This window comes from Microcaecilia unicolor, chromosome 6 (genome assembly GCF_901765095.1).
Source record: "Microcaecilia unicolor chromosome 6, aMicUni1.1, whole genome shotgun sequence".
Lineage (NCBI taxonomy): Eukaryota > Metazoa > Chordata > Amphibia > Gymnophiona > Siphonopidae > Microcaecilia > Microcaecilia unicolor.
This window is the reverse complement of record NC_044036.1, coordinates 10,918,388-10,934,118: the sequence shown is the minus strand read 5'-3', so window position 1 is coordinate 10,934,118 and position 15,731 is coordinate 10,918,388.

Sequence of the window (15,731 nt, the reverse complement as noted above, 5' to 3'; positions counted from 1 at the left end):
ACCAGCTCTTTATGTCATCAGACCCCCCTGCTGAAACACGGCCATGTCGGGGTCATCGGTTTTTGCTCTGTGTCTACTGGTAGGAAGAAAGATTGTTGGTTCCATAAAATGTCTCCATCTCCTCGCTGTGTTTGCTGTTCTTGAAAATGCGTAATTGGACAGTAGACAATTCCCAAAAGCTGTTTACCTGGAAAATTCCCAGGCTGTTGATTCTTTGAGTTTATTGCTTTCCGTTTTGCTGCCCTAGGCGATCACCTAATTGTACCTAATGATTGGGCTGACCCTGCACATGAACTTTCCCCTCTTGTTTCTGCTTTTCCACGCAGCTAGATCCGTTTTCCCATTGCCCAATCCTGCCACTTTCAGTGGTTCTGTCCGGGTGCTGAGCTTCCACTGGAGGCCCACCTCTTAGCATTCAGGTTTGTTTGATTTATAGTTTCTTGAAAAGAAGAATTCAATCGTATGCATGTTTAAGTTTGAATTAATTTTTAAAGTTGAAATTAGATTTATTTCAGAGAAAGGGGGTCAGAAGGCCCCATGTTGTCCAAGAAAGTTCTGGTTTGTTTTCTAGAAGCAAGCCTGCTTTCAGGCTTCGAGGTCCAAACCTAAACAGGGGTGAGAGTTTGTTACATTCCTCCGTTACACTTATGACAGGATTCTCTTACAATTGACTTTTTTTCCCCCTTTTCCCCCTTTTGCTGTTTAATCTTTGACCTCCTTCTCACCCTGCTAACCCCACTGTGGACAGCATGTGAGTGTGGGTAGCTGGTGGGCCCTGAGGGCTGGAAGACCGCCTCCAACTGCTTTGTAAGCAGCAGCGGCCATCTTCCCAGCCCCCTCCCCACCATCCACCTCTGTGGCCTGAATACCGTGTTTCCCCGAAAATAAGACACTGTCTTATATTAATTTTTGCTCCCCAAGACCCGCTAGGTCTTATTTTCAGGGGAGGCCTTATTTTTCGGGGAAACATTGGGTCCCCCCCCCACCTGAGGTCGCCACCCCAACCGAGATCGCCGGCTCCCCCCCCCCTCGATCGCTGGCTCCCCCCGCCCTCAGTCGCTCCCGGAACTAACCTCTTAAACGCTTCCTTTCACCATTCATCTTCGCACTCGCAGCAAGCAGCAGGGCAGGCCACTCCTTCCTTCCGTGTCCCGCCCTCGCCTGACGTAACGTAACATCAGGCGAGGGCGGGACACGGAAAGAAGGAGTGGCCTGCCCTGCTGCTTGCGGCGAGTGCGAAGGTGAAAGGAAGCGTTTAAGAGGTTAGTTCCGGGCGCGACTGAGGGCGGGGGGAGCCGCCGATCGAGGGGGGGAGCCTGCGATCTCGGGTAGGGGGGTGACCCCGATGTTTCCCCGAAAAATAAGGCCTCCCTTGTTAGGTCTTATTTTCGGGGGAGGCCTTATATTTTCAAATTGCAGCAAGACCTCTACTAGGTCTTATTTTCGGAGGATGTCCTATTTTCGGGGAAACACGGTATATGTCACCCCCAGCTGTTCTCAGCTCCTATGTACATTGGTGAAGCAGTCAGTTATCTCTGACAGTTCCACGGAGGAGCATTCGGAAATGTCCAACTTTTATAAATGCTCAGATCTGAAATAAAGAAGAATCTTGATTTAATCACCAGATTGAAAATATTCTTGATATGTTTTTTTTCGTAACTACCAAGCAATGTGGCTGTTGCTCTAAGCCACGTTGCAAATGGTGGGCAACATTATATTTATTTATTGGGATTTTTTGTTAATGAACTGCCTTTATAAAGAGATTCACCCAGAGTGGTGTGGAGCAGGTACAATTTAACATAAAACTTACAATTTGATTAACAGCACAACAATAGCAAAATGACGGCATTTAAGAATAGATACAATCAAAGAGCTGAACTTGGAAACAGTGAATTGAAACTTAGTAACAGGACTAACGTGAAACAGTATCAGAAATGTACACATTTAACCAGGGCCGTGCCTAGGGTCTCCGGCGCCCCCCCCCTGCAGTTGGCCTCTCCGACGCCCCCCCCCCCCCGAAAACGAGCGCTACACTACCCGCGCTCTTCTCCCCAGGATCCTTTTTTTTTGTTTGTTTAAAATTACCTCTCAGGCGCGTGGCAGCGTTAGTGAGAAGGAGGCGGCGCTCCCCCGCCCCGACGTATCTTCCCTTCGCTGTGTCCCGCCTTCTTCTGACGTCAGAAATGACGTCAGAAGAAGGCGGAACCGAGCGAAGGGAAGACACGTCGGGGCGGCTGGGGGAGCGCCGCCTCCTTCTCACTAACGCTGCCGCGCGCCGGAGAGGTAAATTTAAACAAACAAAAAAAAAGGATCTGGGGAGAAGAGGGCGAGGTAAGCATGGTGTGGCGGGGCGCCCCCCAGAGGATGGCGCCCTCCTGCCATGCTTACCTCGCTTACCGCGTCGGCACGGCCCTGCATTTAACAACTCTGCAGAACAATCATGTAACAGAAATAGGATAAATGTCAGTATGATACAAACTATCATAATAAACAGCATGAATGAACCAGGGGCGTAGCCAGACAATAGATTTTGGGTGGGCCTAGGCAAGAAGAGGGTGGGCACCAAGTGTTCTCCCCCCCCCCCCCCCCCCCAAACCACCACCAAAATAATATCTCAACTGACGGGAAAACGCTTCTTTCCACCCTGGCAGTCTGCAGCAGGCATGCGCTGAAAACTGAGCATGCTCAGGTGCCGGTATCGTGGAGAGTAGCGCTTTTGTTACCATCAGGGGGAAGTCTTCAGCTAGCCAAGCTTGGGATCCCCACCAGCTACCGCTACGCGTGTGCTACTGTTGGGTGGGCTTGAGCCCTAAATGGGTGGGCCCCGGCCCTCCCAGGCCCACCTGTGGCTACACCACTGGAATGAACATTCAAATAACACAGCTATAATACGATCTTTATTTCTTTATTTGCTGCATTTGTACCCCACATTTTCCCACCTATTTGCAGGCTCAATGTGGCTTACATTATCTTGCAAAGGTATAATTATGAACAGAGTAAAAGGTTTGTTCTACTTTAACATATTACTATGTAAGAAATAAGGAAGATAGGTCGGGAGAATGATTTACATAACACATAGTAAAAAAAAAGCAGTAAAATATAATGGCCATGACTAATATAAACAGTTCAGAGGGATCAAAAGTGGTTGGTTTAGATATAGAATAATCAAGACATTAAGGAGGATATTAGCATAATACCAATGAAACACCTATAAGCAACGCATTAGAACACCCTTTTGTAAGGAGTGGAGGAGTGGCCTAGTGGTTAGGGTGGTGGACTTTGGTCCTGGGGAACTGAGTTCGATTCCCACTTCAGGCACAGGCAGCTCCTTGTGACTCTGGGCAAGTCACTTAACCCTCCATTGCCCCATGTAAGCCGCATTGAGCCTGCCATGAGTGGGAAAGCGCAGGGTACAAATGTAACAAAATAAAATAGATACTATGGGAGATTCTACATGGAATGTTGCTACTATGGGAGATTCTACATGGAATGTTGCTATTCCACTAGCAACATTCCATGTAGAAGGCTGCGCAGGCTTCTGTTTCTGTGAGTCTGACGTCCTGCACGTCAGACTCACAGAAGCAGAAGCCTGCGCGGCCACATTTGTGATCTGCAAGGGCCGACTTCTACATGGAATGTTGCTAGTGGAACTGAGTTCGATTCCCACTTCAGGCACAGGCAGCTCCTTGTGACTCTGGGCAAGTCACTTAACCCTCCATTGCCCCATGTAAGCCGCATTGAGCCTGCCATGAGTGGGAAAGCGCAGGGTACAAATGTAACAAAAAACAAATACCATAGGTTGCTAATGCTTTTCTACAATACAATGAGACATCTTACTATGTAGCCAGGGGTCAAGTTCAGATACATAGACAGGGACAAGATATGGGATAAATAGCTGGCTGGCTAAACTCAAAGCAAGTTCTATGTACAGTTAAGTAACATATAAGGAACTGGGCAAAGTTACAGTGTATGTAGTGAGTCAGGGCCACCGAGAGACTGAGCCGGGCCCGGAGCAAGGCCGCTGCTGGGCCCCCCTCCCAAGATCGTCACTGCTGCTGGCCTCCCCCAGGATTGTTGTCGCCGCTGCCACCCCCCTCCATCGCTGCTGCTGTTGCCGCCCCACCCTCCCCGATCGCTGCTGCCACTGTCGCCCCACCCACCCCGATCGCTGCCGCCCGCCCGCCATAACTGTTAAGTACCTTGGCTGGCGGGGATCCCAAGGCCCTGCCAGTGGAAGAGTTTGCCCTCCAGCGTGGCTCCTGCCACGTGGCCTCCTGCGGCTGCTTTTTCTCTCAGGTCGCACATGCGCAGCCTGAGGGGAAAAGTAGCCGCAGGGGAAGGCAATGCGGCAGACTGTGAAGAGCAGTCTGCTGTGTCTGTTCCTCCAGGTCCTCCGCAGCCTCCAAGGGGGGCCCGGCACCAGAGTTTTCTCTCTCTCCTGCACCTGTCAGGACACGATCACCCGGGTCCCGTCAGGAGCAGGAGAGAGAGAGAGAGACCCTGGCGCCGGGTCCCCCTTGGAAGGCCGGGCCCAGGGAACTTTGCCCCCCCCCCCCCTCTCGGCGGCCCTGTAGCAAGCTAGTCCAGGTGAAGACTGAGTGTATGGTCAGTCACTACATGTATTAAAGGCTTGTGAGAAGAGCCAATCTTTCACCTACTTCCTAAAGTAGGGTTAGACACAGCCCCTCCGAGAGTAAGTTCCAGAATGTGGGGGCTAATCCTGAGAAAGATCGCTGGCAAGCACCATATCGTACAATTTCTTCTGATGAGGGTACAGATAGTCATGTCCTTAGAGGTTTCAAAGGTGTGTGGGCTAACTTATTCTTTACGTACTCGGGCCCATTTTGTTTGAGGGCCTTGAAAATACAAAAGTGCCAAACCCCTAAGAGAAAAGCTACACTGGCGAACGTATTGTGTTCAAGGTCTGCACCTTGGTTCATAAAATCATTCACGGAGACGCCCCGGCCTACATGTCTGACCTTATTGACTTGCCACCCAGGAATGCTAAAAGATCAGCACGCACATTCCTAAATTTTCACTTCCCCAGCTGTAAAGGACTAAAATACAGATTAACACATGCGCGCGCAGCTGTGGAATGCATTGCCACCTGACTTGAAAACAATTTACGACCTAATCAACTTTCGTAAATCCCTGAAGACTTATCTCTTCAACAAGGCATACCTCAATGATCCATAATAGGAACTGTAATGCATCTTACTTACCTGATATTCTGAATGTTTCCTCTATATACCTGATTGCTTAATTCTATTATGTTATCCTTGTTCTTTATGTAATACCAATTGTCTTTCCACCAAAACCCACTTCTCCTCTTCCTCCACTTTCTATCTCAGTTGATAACACCCTCATCCTCCCCGTCTCATCTGCCCGCAACCTCGGAGTCATCCTTGACTCCTCTCTCTCCTTCTCTGCGCATATCCAGCAGATAGCCAAGACCTGTCGCTTCTTCCTCTTTAACATCAGCAAAATTCGCCCTTTCCTCTCTGAGCACACCACACGTACTCTCGTCCACGCTCTCATTACCTCTCGCCTTGACTACTGCAAGTTACTCCTCACCGGCCTCCCACTTAGCCATCTATCCCCCCTTCAATCCGTTCAGAACTCTGCTGCACGTCTCATATTCTGCCAGAACCGATATACTCATATCACCCCTCTCCTCAGGTCACTTCACTGGCTTCCGATCAGATACCGCATTCAATTCAAGCTTCTCCTTCTTACCTACAAATGCACTCAGTCTGCTGCCCCTCACTACCTCTCTACCCTCATCTCCCCTTACGTTCCCACCCGAAACCTCCGTTCACAGGACAAATCCCTCCTCTCAGTACCCTTCTCCACCACCGCCAACTCCAGGCTCCGCTCATTCTGCCTCGCCTCACCCTATGCTTGGAACAACCTTCCTGAACCCTTACGCCAAGACCCCTCCCTGCCCGTCTTCAAGTCTTTGCTTAAAGCCCACCTCTTCAATGCTGCGTTCGGCACCTAACCCTTACCGTTCAGTGAATCCAGACTGCCCCAATTTGACTGCCCCTATCGGACCGACCGTTCACTTGTCTATTAGATTGTAAGCTCTTTGAGCAGGGACTGTCTCTCTTTGTTAAATTGTACAGCGCTGCGTAACCCTAGTAGCGCTCTAGAAATGTTAAGTAGTAGTAGTAGTAGTAGTATATTTTACTCTGGAATGGCGAATGACATGACGGAACATTGTAAGCCACGTTGAGCCTGCAAATAGGTGGGAAAATGTGGGATACAAATGCAACAAATAAAATCAGTTTTAAGTTTAGCCCTGTAGTGTAGTTTTTGCAGGAAGGGTGTGCTCTGGACACACCAGTTAGTGCTGACGCAAACTCTTTTTGATTTGACCAGCGTACGGGGCATTACGGTAGTCTAGTCGTGATGTTATCATGGCACAGACCACTGTGGTCAGACTCGTCTTTTCGATATGTGGAGAGAGATTTTGCAGATGATCATTCTTAAAGGTTGATTGAATTTGTAGGGTGAAAGTAAATGATGAATTTAGCAGTATCCCAATATTCCTGTGATTTTAAGGGAGTTCATACTTCCGAAAAGGTTTTTTCAAGTCAGGGACTTCATTTACATTCTTAAACTTTTCCATCAGGACAATCTGATGGCTTCTTGGATAACTGGTTTTGGCAGGGGACGTTTTAGGGTATCTAAATGAACCAGTGGGTTTGTTTTCCAGGACCAAAACCACTTATTCCTTTGTGAAAGTCCCTGCACTGTTCAGTCCTCCTGATAGCTTTGCTGTGGACAGGATTTCCATGCTCCCAAAAGTCATATTTTACTGTTGTTTGAAAAGATGCAACGTCACTTAACCCATTACCAGAATTCCCCTTCTCAAGTGGGAAATGTTTTAAAATGTTTCCTTTTTTTTTTTCCAGTCTTTATTCTAAAATCTCTCAGTTCTTTTGGAAGGATTCAGGCAGCAGATCTCCCATTTTCTAAGTTTTTGAACTGTAAAGGGAAATTGTGAAGGGATTCTGGAGTCAGGATGTTGTGTTACACTAGTGCAGGGCTTCCCAAACCTGACCTGGGCAGCTGCCTCCATCGGATGCAATTTAATGTCATACACACTTCAGTAGGACTGTTCTGGAAACCTGACTGATTGAGAAGTCCCTGGACAGATGTTGGGGACCTGTGCACCTAGACAAGAAAACATCTGGTCCTCAAGTTACTAATGAGCTTCATGTCAGCAGCAAGAACCCATTCTTAGAACATAAGAACAAAAGAGTAGCCACACTGGGTCAGACCAGTGCTCCATCTAGCCCAGTATCTTGTTTCCAAGAATGGCTAAGCCAGGTCGCAAGTACCTGGCACAAACCCAACTAGTAACAACATTCCATGCTGCCAATCCCAGGGCAAGCAGTAGCTTCCTCATGTCTGTCTCAATAGCAGACTATGGGCTTTTCTTCCAGGAACTTGTCAAAACCTTTTTTAAACCCAGATACGCTAACCACTGTTAACACATCATCTGGCAAAAAGTTCCAGAGCTTAACTATTCGATGAGTGAAAAAATATTCCCTCCTATTTTTAAAGTATTTTCATGTAACTTCCTTGAGTGTCCCCTAGGCTTTGTACTTTTGGAATGAGTACAAAATTGATTTACTTCTCGTTCTACAGCACTCGGAATTTTGTAGACCTTAATCATATCTCCCCATGGCCATCTCTTTTCCAAGCTGAAGAGCCCTTACCCTTTTTAGCCTTTCCTCATATGAGAGGAGTTCCATCCCCTTTATCATTTTGGTCGCTCTTCATTGAATTTTTTGTTTTTGTTACATTTGTACCCTGCGCTTTCCCACTCATGGCAGGCTCAATGCGGCTTACATGGGGCAATGGAGGGTTAAGTGACTTGCCCAGAGTCACAAGGAGCTGCCTGTGCCTGAAGTGGGAATCCAACTCAGTTCCTCAGTTCCCCAGGACCAAAGTCCACCACCCTAACCACTAGGCCACTCCTCCACTGTTGCTACTATTTGAGATTCTACATGGAATGTTGCTATTCCACTAGCAACATTCCATGTAGAAGTCGGCCCTTGCAGATCACCAATGTGGCCGCGCAGGCTTCTGCTTCTGTGAGTCTGACGTCAGACTCACAGAAACAGAAGCCTGCGCAGCCTTCTACATGGAATGTTGCTAGTGGAATAGCAACATTCCATGTAGAATCTCCAATAGTAGCAACATTCCATGTAGAATCTCCAATAGTATCTATTTTATTTTTGTTACATTTGTACCCTGCGCTTTCCCACTCATGGCAGGCTCAATGCGGCTTACATGGGGCAATGGAGGGTTAAGTGACTTGCCCAGAGTCACAAGGAGCTGCCTGTGCCTGAATTGGGAATCAAACTCAGTTCCTCAGTTCCCCAGGACCAAAGTCCACCACCCTAACCACTAGGCCACTCCTTGTATCCCACATTTTCCCACCTATTTGCAGGCTCAATGTGGCTTACATAGTACTGTGAAGGCGTTCGCCAACTCCGGTAGAGAAGCAAATACAAAGTGATGTTGTAATCGAATAATACAGACGCATTGGGAATCGTAGGGAAGGAGAGTTATATAGTGTTCATTATGAGCTTTGGTTACGTTGTGTTTTCTAATTCTATATATCTTTTTTTGAGATACGGCGACCAGAACTGAACGCAATACTCAAGGTGCAAAGGCATTATAGTATTTTCGGTCTTATTCATCATCCCTTTCCTAATAATTCCTAGCATCCTGTTTGCTTTTTTGGCCACTGCCGTACACTGAGCAGATGATTTCAGTTTATTATCTACAGCGACACCTAGATCTTTTTCTTGAGTTCTGACCCCCAAGGTGAACCCTAGCATCAGGTAACTATGATTCGGATTATTCTTTCCAATGTGCATCAACTTTCATTTGTCCACATTACATTTCATCTGCCATTTGGATGCCCAGTCTTCCAGTTTCCTAAGGGCTTCCTACAGTATTTCACAGTCTGCTCGTGTTTCAACAACCTTGAATAGTTTTGTGTCATCTGCAAACTTAATCACCTCATTCGTCATTCCAATTTCCTTGTCATTTATAAACATGTTAAGTAGCACTGGTCCCAGTACAGATCCCTGTGGCACTCCACTGTTCACCCTCCTCCATTGAGAGAAATGACCATTTAACCCTACCCTCTGTTTTCTGTCCAATAACTAATTCCTAATCCACACCAGAACCTTGCCTCCTATCCCATGACTCTTTAATTGTCTCAGGAGTCTCTCATGAGGAACTTTATCAAAAGCTTTCTAAAAATCTATATACGCTGCTTCAACTGGCTCACCTTTATCCATGTTTATTCACGCCTTCAAAGAAATGAAGCAAATTGGTGAGGCAAGACTTCCCTCGGCTGAACCCATGCTGACTGTCCCATTAAGCCATGTTTGTCTATCCTGCTTATTTTCGAAGGAGAAGGGCAGCCATCTTCCGACATAAATCGGTATAATCGAACGCCGGTTTTGGCCGGCTTCAACTGCTTTCTGTCGCAGGGCCGGCCAAAGCAAATTGGTGAGGCAAGACTTCCCTTGGCTGAACCCATGCTGACTCTGTCCCATTAAACCATGTTTGTTTATGTGTTCTGTAATTTTATTCTTTATAATAGTTTCCACTAGTTTGCCCGGCACTGATGTTAGGCTTACCATTCTGTAATTTTCTGGAACTCTTTTTAAAATCGTCGTCACATTGGCCACCCTCCAATCTTCAGATACTGTGGATGATTTTAATGACAGGTTACATATTACTAACAGCAGATCAGCAATTTCATGCTTGAGTTCTTTGAGTACCCTTAAATGTATGCCATCCAGTCCAGGCGATTTACTACTCTTTAATTTGTCAATTTGGCTCAGTATAGCTTCCAGGTTCACAGAGATTTCTTTCAGTTCCTCCACATCATTACACTTGAAAACCATTTCCAGTACAGGCAGATCTCTTACATCACTCTTGGGTTTACCCCATTGATTAATGTAATATATTCTGCTTTATCAATCTGACAAAATGTACAAGGTGGATTACATTATACAGATTCTGTAACAAAGACAGGAAATACAAATCCATCAATGCCTGGAAAAGAGATGATTTGGGTTCGGGGATATGATGGAAGTCCACAAACTCCTGAGTGGAATGGGTAAATGTGAATGAACTGTTTACGCTTTCAAAAAGTAGAAAATCTATGGGACATTCCAGGAAGTTACATAATAGCACATTTAAAACAAATAGGAGAAAATATTTGTTCACTCGGGGGTCCTTTTTTCTAAGCCACGGTAGGCTCTACGCATGTGCAGCGTGCACCTAAATGAGATTGCCAGACCAGTGCGCCCTCCTGGTGGTAATTTCAGATTTGGCACCCGCCTATAACGCGTGGATGAATTTTTTATTTATTTCCACCTACGCATGCCGTAACGGCACACGCCAATGGGTCACCGCATGTGTAGCGTGTGAGCCTTTACCACTAGATCAATGGTAGCCAGTTTTGGGTGCATGCTGGTTTCATTTTTACCGCATGCCCTTTTCCCGTCCCATTATAAAGAAAGTCATTTTTTTGTAGATGCGGTAAAAATTGGCCCAGCGAATGCCCAATACATGCGCCTACACTACCACAGGCCACGTTTTACCACGGCTTAGTAAAAGGGGCCCTAAATTAGTAGTGATTCAAGACATATTTATTTATGTATTTGTTGCATTTGTATCCCACATTTTCCCACCTATTTGCAGGCTCAATGTGGCTTACATTATTCCGTAATATCAGTTGTAATTATTTTAAAATTATTTACGGTGAAGCCCCGGGATACATGATAGACCTGATCGACCTACCAACTAGAAACACATCCGAATCAACACGAACGTACCTAAATCTGCACTACCCAAGCTGCAAAGGACTCAAATACAAATCAACTTACGCGTCCGGTTTCTCCTACATAAGCACACAACTGTGGAACGCATTACCAAAAGCCTTGAAAACTACAAACGACCGCCTAAACTTCCGGAAACACTAAGAACTAACCTGTTTAAAAAGGCATACCCTACCGATCCAACATAAATGCCTGATCTCTGCAACACAACAAAATTAAAGAACGTAATGGACGTAACACAACTCTTCCATTGTACGATTCCCTAGTGTGGTTGTGCCACATGAACTTTATCTTACTACAATATCACTTTGTATTTGTTTACACCGGAGTCTGCAAACGCCTCTCCGGTACTATGTAAGCCACATTGAGCCTACAAATAGGTGGGAAAATGTGGGATACAAATGTAACAAATAAAATAAAAATTAACAGAAAAACCTGAGGTGTCTTCAGCGCTGCAGGCTTCTACAGAAGTTCAGACAGACAGAATTAAATTAATTTATAGCAGCTGAGAGAATTTATAGCAGAAATAATTCATTTCTGATAACTTTCAGTAGGGATGGCTAAAAGGGTTGTGGAGCCCTGAGCCAACTTTTATTTTTGAGCCCCCATCTTGAGGCCGGTCTTGCTGTATGAATCACAGCATCAGTCCCCCCCCCCCCCCCCCCCCCAGCACAAGCCCCTTTCCAGTCCTAGCTCCCCAGTATCAGCCCAGACCTAAGCCTCTCAGCATCAACCCTTTCCATCCTAACACCTCCCAACGCCAGTATCAACCCCCTTCTAATCCTAACCCCCCCATCAGCATCATCCCCCTTCCCCGGTTATCAGCCCTTTCCAGCCAGAGCCTTCCATTAATCCTTTACACAGTGGTGGGAGTGGATTCCTTTGCTCTCACCGTTGCACTGTTCAGCATTCTGCTGGTGATGTTGATTTTAAATGCGAGAACAGCAGTAGTTCTGGTTCTCATGTTTAAATCAACAGTGATGATGACACAACACTGAAAAAGAACACATTACATTGTATCTCTCGTATTTCAGATTCACAAAAAAAATGCTTAGGTCAAAAGTAGGAAATTGCACAGCGCTTGAGAAATGAAAGGGTCCTTTTACTAAGGTGCGCTGAAAAATGGTTTGCGGTAGTGCAGGCGTGGGTTCTGGGCACGCGCACATCCATTTTTCAGCGCGCCTGCAAAAAATTCATTTTTAAAATTTTCATCAAAAATGGACGTGTGACAAAATCAAAATTGCCGCATGTCCATTTTGGGTCTGAGACCTTACCGCCAGCCTTTGACTTAGCGGTAAGGTCTCTCGTGTTAACCGTGCGGTAATCACCTACGATTTTCACCGTAGCTGGCATGCGTAAAAAATGAAATTACTGCACGGGCCACTTGGTAGCCAGATGGTAACTCCAAATTGGCGCACGCTGGGTACACGTAGGTGCCTATCAGGCTCATTTTCAAAGCACTTAGCCTCCCAAAGTTCCATAGAAACCTATGGAACTTAGCCTCCCAAAGTGCTTTGAAAATATGCCTCAATGTGGCTTAGAAAAAGGGCCCTGTAGATCTTTACTGCCTTTCTAAATATATATATATAACCCCCTCAGTCAGGGCTAAGCTCCCCGAGTCAGGTACCCAGGACCTGGGTCCACAAAGCAAATTGAGCAGTTGAGCTGGGTGCCAGGCTGAATCCCGGTAGGCTGAAGGGCTCTTTCCCCCTGGAGTATTCAAAAGTTCACTCTCAGAAAAGATGACCAGCAATTTTGGTAAGTAACTTCAACTTCTCTTTACAGAACAACCAACTCGAAACAAATTCATAAAAAAAAAACACAGTCTAATATGTACAATCCAGGTGCATATAGAAGTCTCAAGTCAGGAGACGAATGGGAGCAGAGGAACCTCATTCCTAGAAGGATGTTGCCAATGAAGTTAAAATGACCCTAAGCTGGAGCTGCTGATACCTGGTCTTAAAGTTACAAACCTCTTCTGCTACCAAATTGCTTGAACAAAACAGAAAAGGATTCCTGACCATAAGCAGATATTAAGGGGTATCTTTGTGGCACCTGGATTTCAATGAATATTCATAAGTAGAGGAGTGTGGTAGCCGTGTTAGTCCACTCTTAAGGTTATCAATAGAAATCAAACAAAATAAAACATGGAAAAGAAAATAAGATGATACCTTTTTTATTGGACATAACTTAATACATTTCTTGATTAGCTTTCGAAGGTTGCCCTTCTTCCTCAGATCGGAAATAAGCAAATGAGGTAGCAGATAGTATATATGAGAAAAACATCAAAGCATTTCATTGATATTCTAACAGGATGGGTGTGGATAGGTGAGGGGTGGGGTGATCAACAGAGAAATGCATACCTCCTACCCACCTCCATCCTCCCACCCTGTCAGACTGTCATAGTAATGCTTGAATGTTTTCACTTATATACACTGTCAGCTAGCACATTTGCTTATTTCCGATCTGACGAAGAAGGGCAACCTTCGAAAGCTAATCAAGAAATGTATTAAGTTATGTCCAATAAAAAAGGTATCATCTTATTTTCTTTTCCTTGTTTTATTTTGTTTGATTTCTAATGAATATTCATGACATTCACATGGTTATACATAAGATATAGCTGCATGTATTGGAAACCCAGCATATGCAGATTTTCTTATGCATATTCGTTGTGGGTGTGATGAAAACCTGACTGGTTGTAGGCTCATCAAGACAGATTTGGGAAGCTTTGCTCTATAGTGATTGAGGGGCTCTGTTGATATTGGGGGGGGGGGGGGGGGATAGGAAGACCTCTACTATGTATTACCTACAGCCCTGTATTTCCTTTCAGTACCCTGGAGCTGTACTGGGCTGGGGCCACACTTCTCAGCTGGGAATGCTGCCCTCCTGTGGATATCTGAGGAACTGCAGGACAGCACCTTTTCCAACCCATTAAAGCTGCTGGAAAATCTTGCAGCTTTCTCTAACATTCCAAGTGGATTTTGTACTTACCTTTCCTTTCAGAATTAGCAGCTCCAAAATACACATTTTTGCAAAATTGGCTGCGGGTGAGCCTTCCTGTTTCAGCTATAGAAAAGAAGATGCGTAGACAATATCCCCCCTGGATTACATAAATGGCATGGGGAAAAAAATGAGCGCTAAGCCCGATTCTTTAAACAGGTGCTCAAAGTTGGGTACTGTTTATAGAACAGTACTTAGTGCTGGGATCTGCACCTAACTTTTAGGCACAAGGATTTACACCAACTGATCCCTAGTGAAAATCTTCGTGCCTAAATTGGGCACAGATTCTCCCTTATTCTGTAACACTGAACACAAATTCCAGGAATGCACCTGATCTGCCCATGCCCCTCCTATAGCTGCATCCCCCTTTTGGATCCATGCGTAAAACATAGATGCAGATGCTGGTGGCCTAAAGATGGAGTGGAGGAGTGGCCTAGTGGTTAGAGCACCTTGAGCTACTACTGAAAAAGGTGTGAAAAAGATTGCAACTATTGAAGATTCTACATGGAATGTTGCCACTTTTTGAGATTCTGGAATGTTGTTACTATTTGAGATTCTACATGGAATGTTGCTAGTGGAGGAGTGGCCTAGTGGTTAGAGCACCAGTCTTGCAATCCAGAGGTGGCCAGTTCAAATCCCACTGCTGCTCCTTGTGATCTTGGGCAAGTCACTTAACCCTCCATTGCCTCAGGTACAAACTTAGATTGTGAGCCCTCCTGGGACAGAGAACTATCCAGAGCACCTGAATGTAACTCACCTTGAGCTACTACTGAAAAAAGGTGTGAGCAAAATCTAAATAAATAAATAAAATTAATGCCAATTAGCACTGATAATTGCTTATATTAGTGCCCAGTTGTCAGCACTAATTGTCTCATTTGGCAATTAAGTTCCATGCACAAATTTTGAGTGCCATATATAGAATTAGGGGGGTATGTGACCATCTCTGGGAAAAGGTGACTAAAGTCACTACAGCAAAGGATTTGCAATACAACAGTCCAAACCCCATCCTTTTAGGTGAAAAAAATAAAAAAGATACAGAAGTTCAACCATGGACCCTTGACATGAAAAATCAGCCACTCTCAACGTTTTTGGATCAGTTACTTTAGTCGTCTTTTCCCAGAGAAGGTTGCGTTATGTTACACTCTCACCCACTGTTATCAGCATTATCAGTCAGTATTAAGAAGTGTTCTGTATTCTCTTGCTTTTTATTAAGAGGTGTCGTGAAAGTCTGTGATGCAGGTGCTGAAACTGGTCCAACTTGCCAGCTTCACTTCATTGCAGGGCCATCGAGCTCTTATCTGTGTTCACAGACACATACATGCGATCAATCCCCTTGAAACCATGTTCAGACACATATTTACTCCACCACTCCTCCAGGGTGTAATATTCGGATCCCCAGGGGATACGGTAATATAGTAACATAGCAGATGATGGTAGATAAAGACCTGTTCGGTACACACAGTCTGCTCGAGAAGATAAACTCATTACATAAGGTATGAGGTGGTACAACATATGTATACCTGATCTTGATTTGTTCTTGCCATTTTCAGGGCAGAGACTGTAGAAGTCTGCCCAGCATTGTCCTTGTTCTTTAACTTCTAAAGTTGTCATCAAAGCCCCTGAAAAGCTCCACTCCAACCCATCCAAAACTATCCAGCCACAATCAGGCTACAGACCGTCGAAGTCTGTCCAGCATTGGCTCTGCTTCCCAATTACCAGTGTTGCCACCTAGTCTCCATTAAGCTTCTTTGGACTGATTCCTTCTAAACAGGATTACTACATGTTTATCCCATGCATTTATGAATTCCATTACCGTTTTCATCTCCACCACCTCCTGTGAGAGGGCATGCC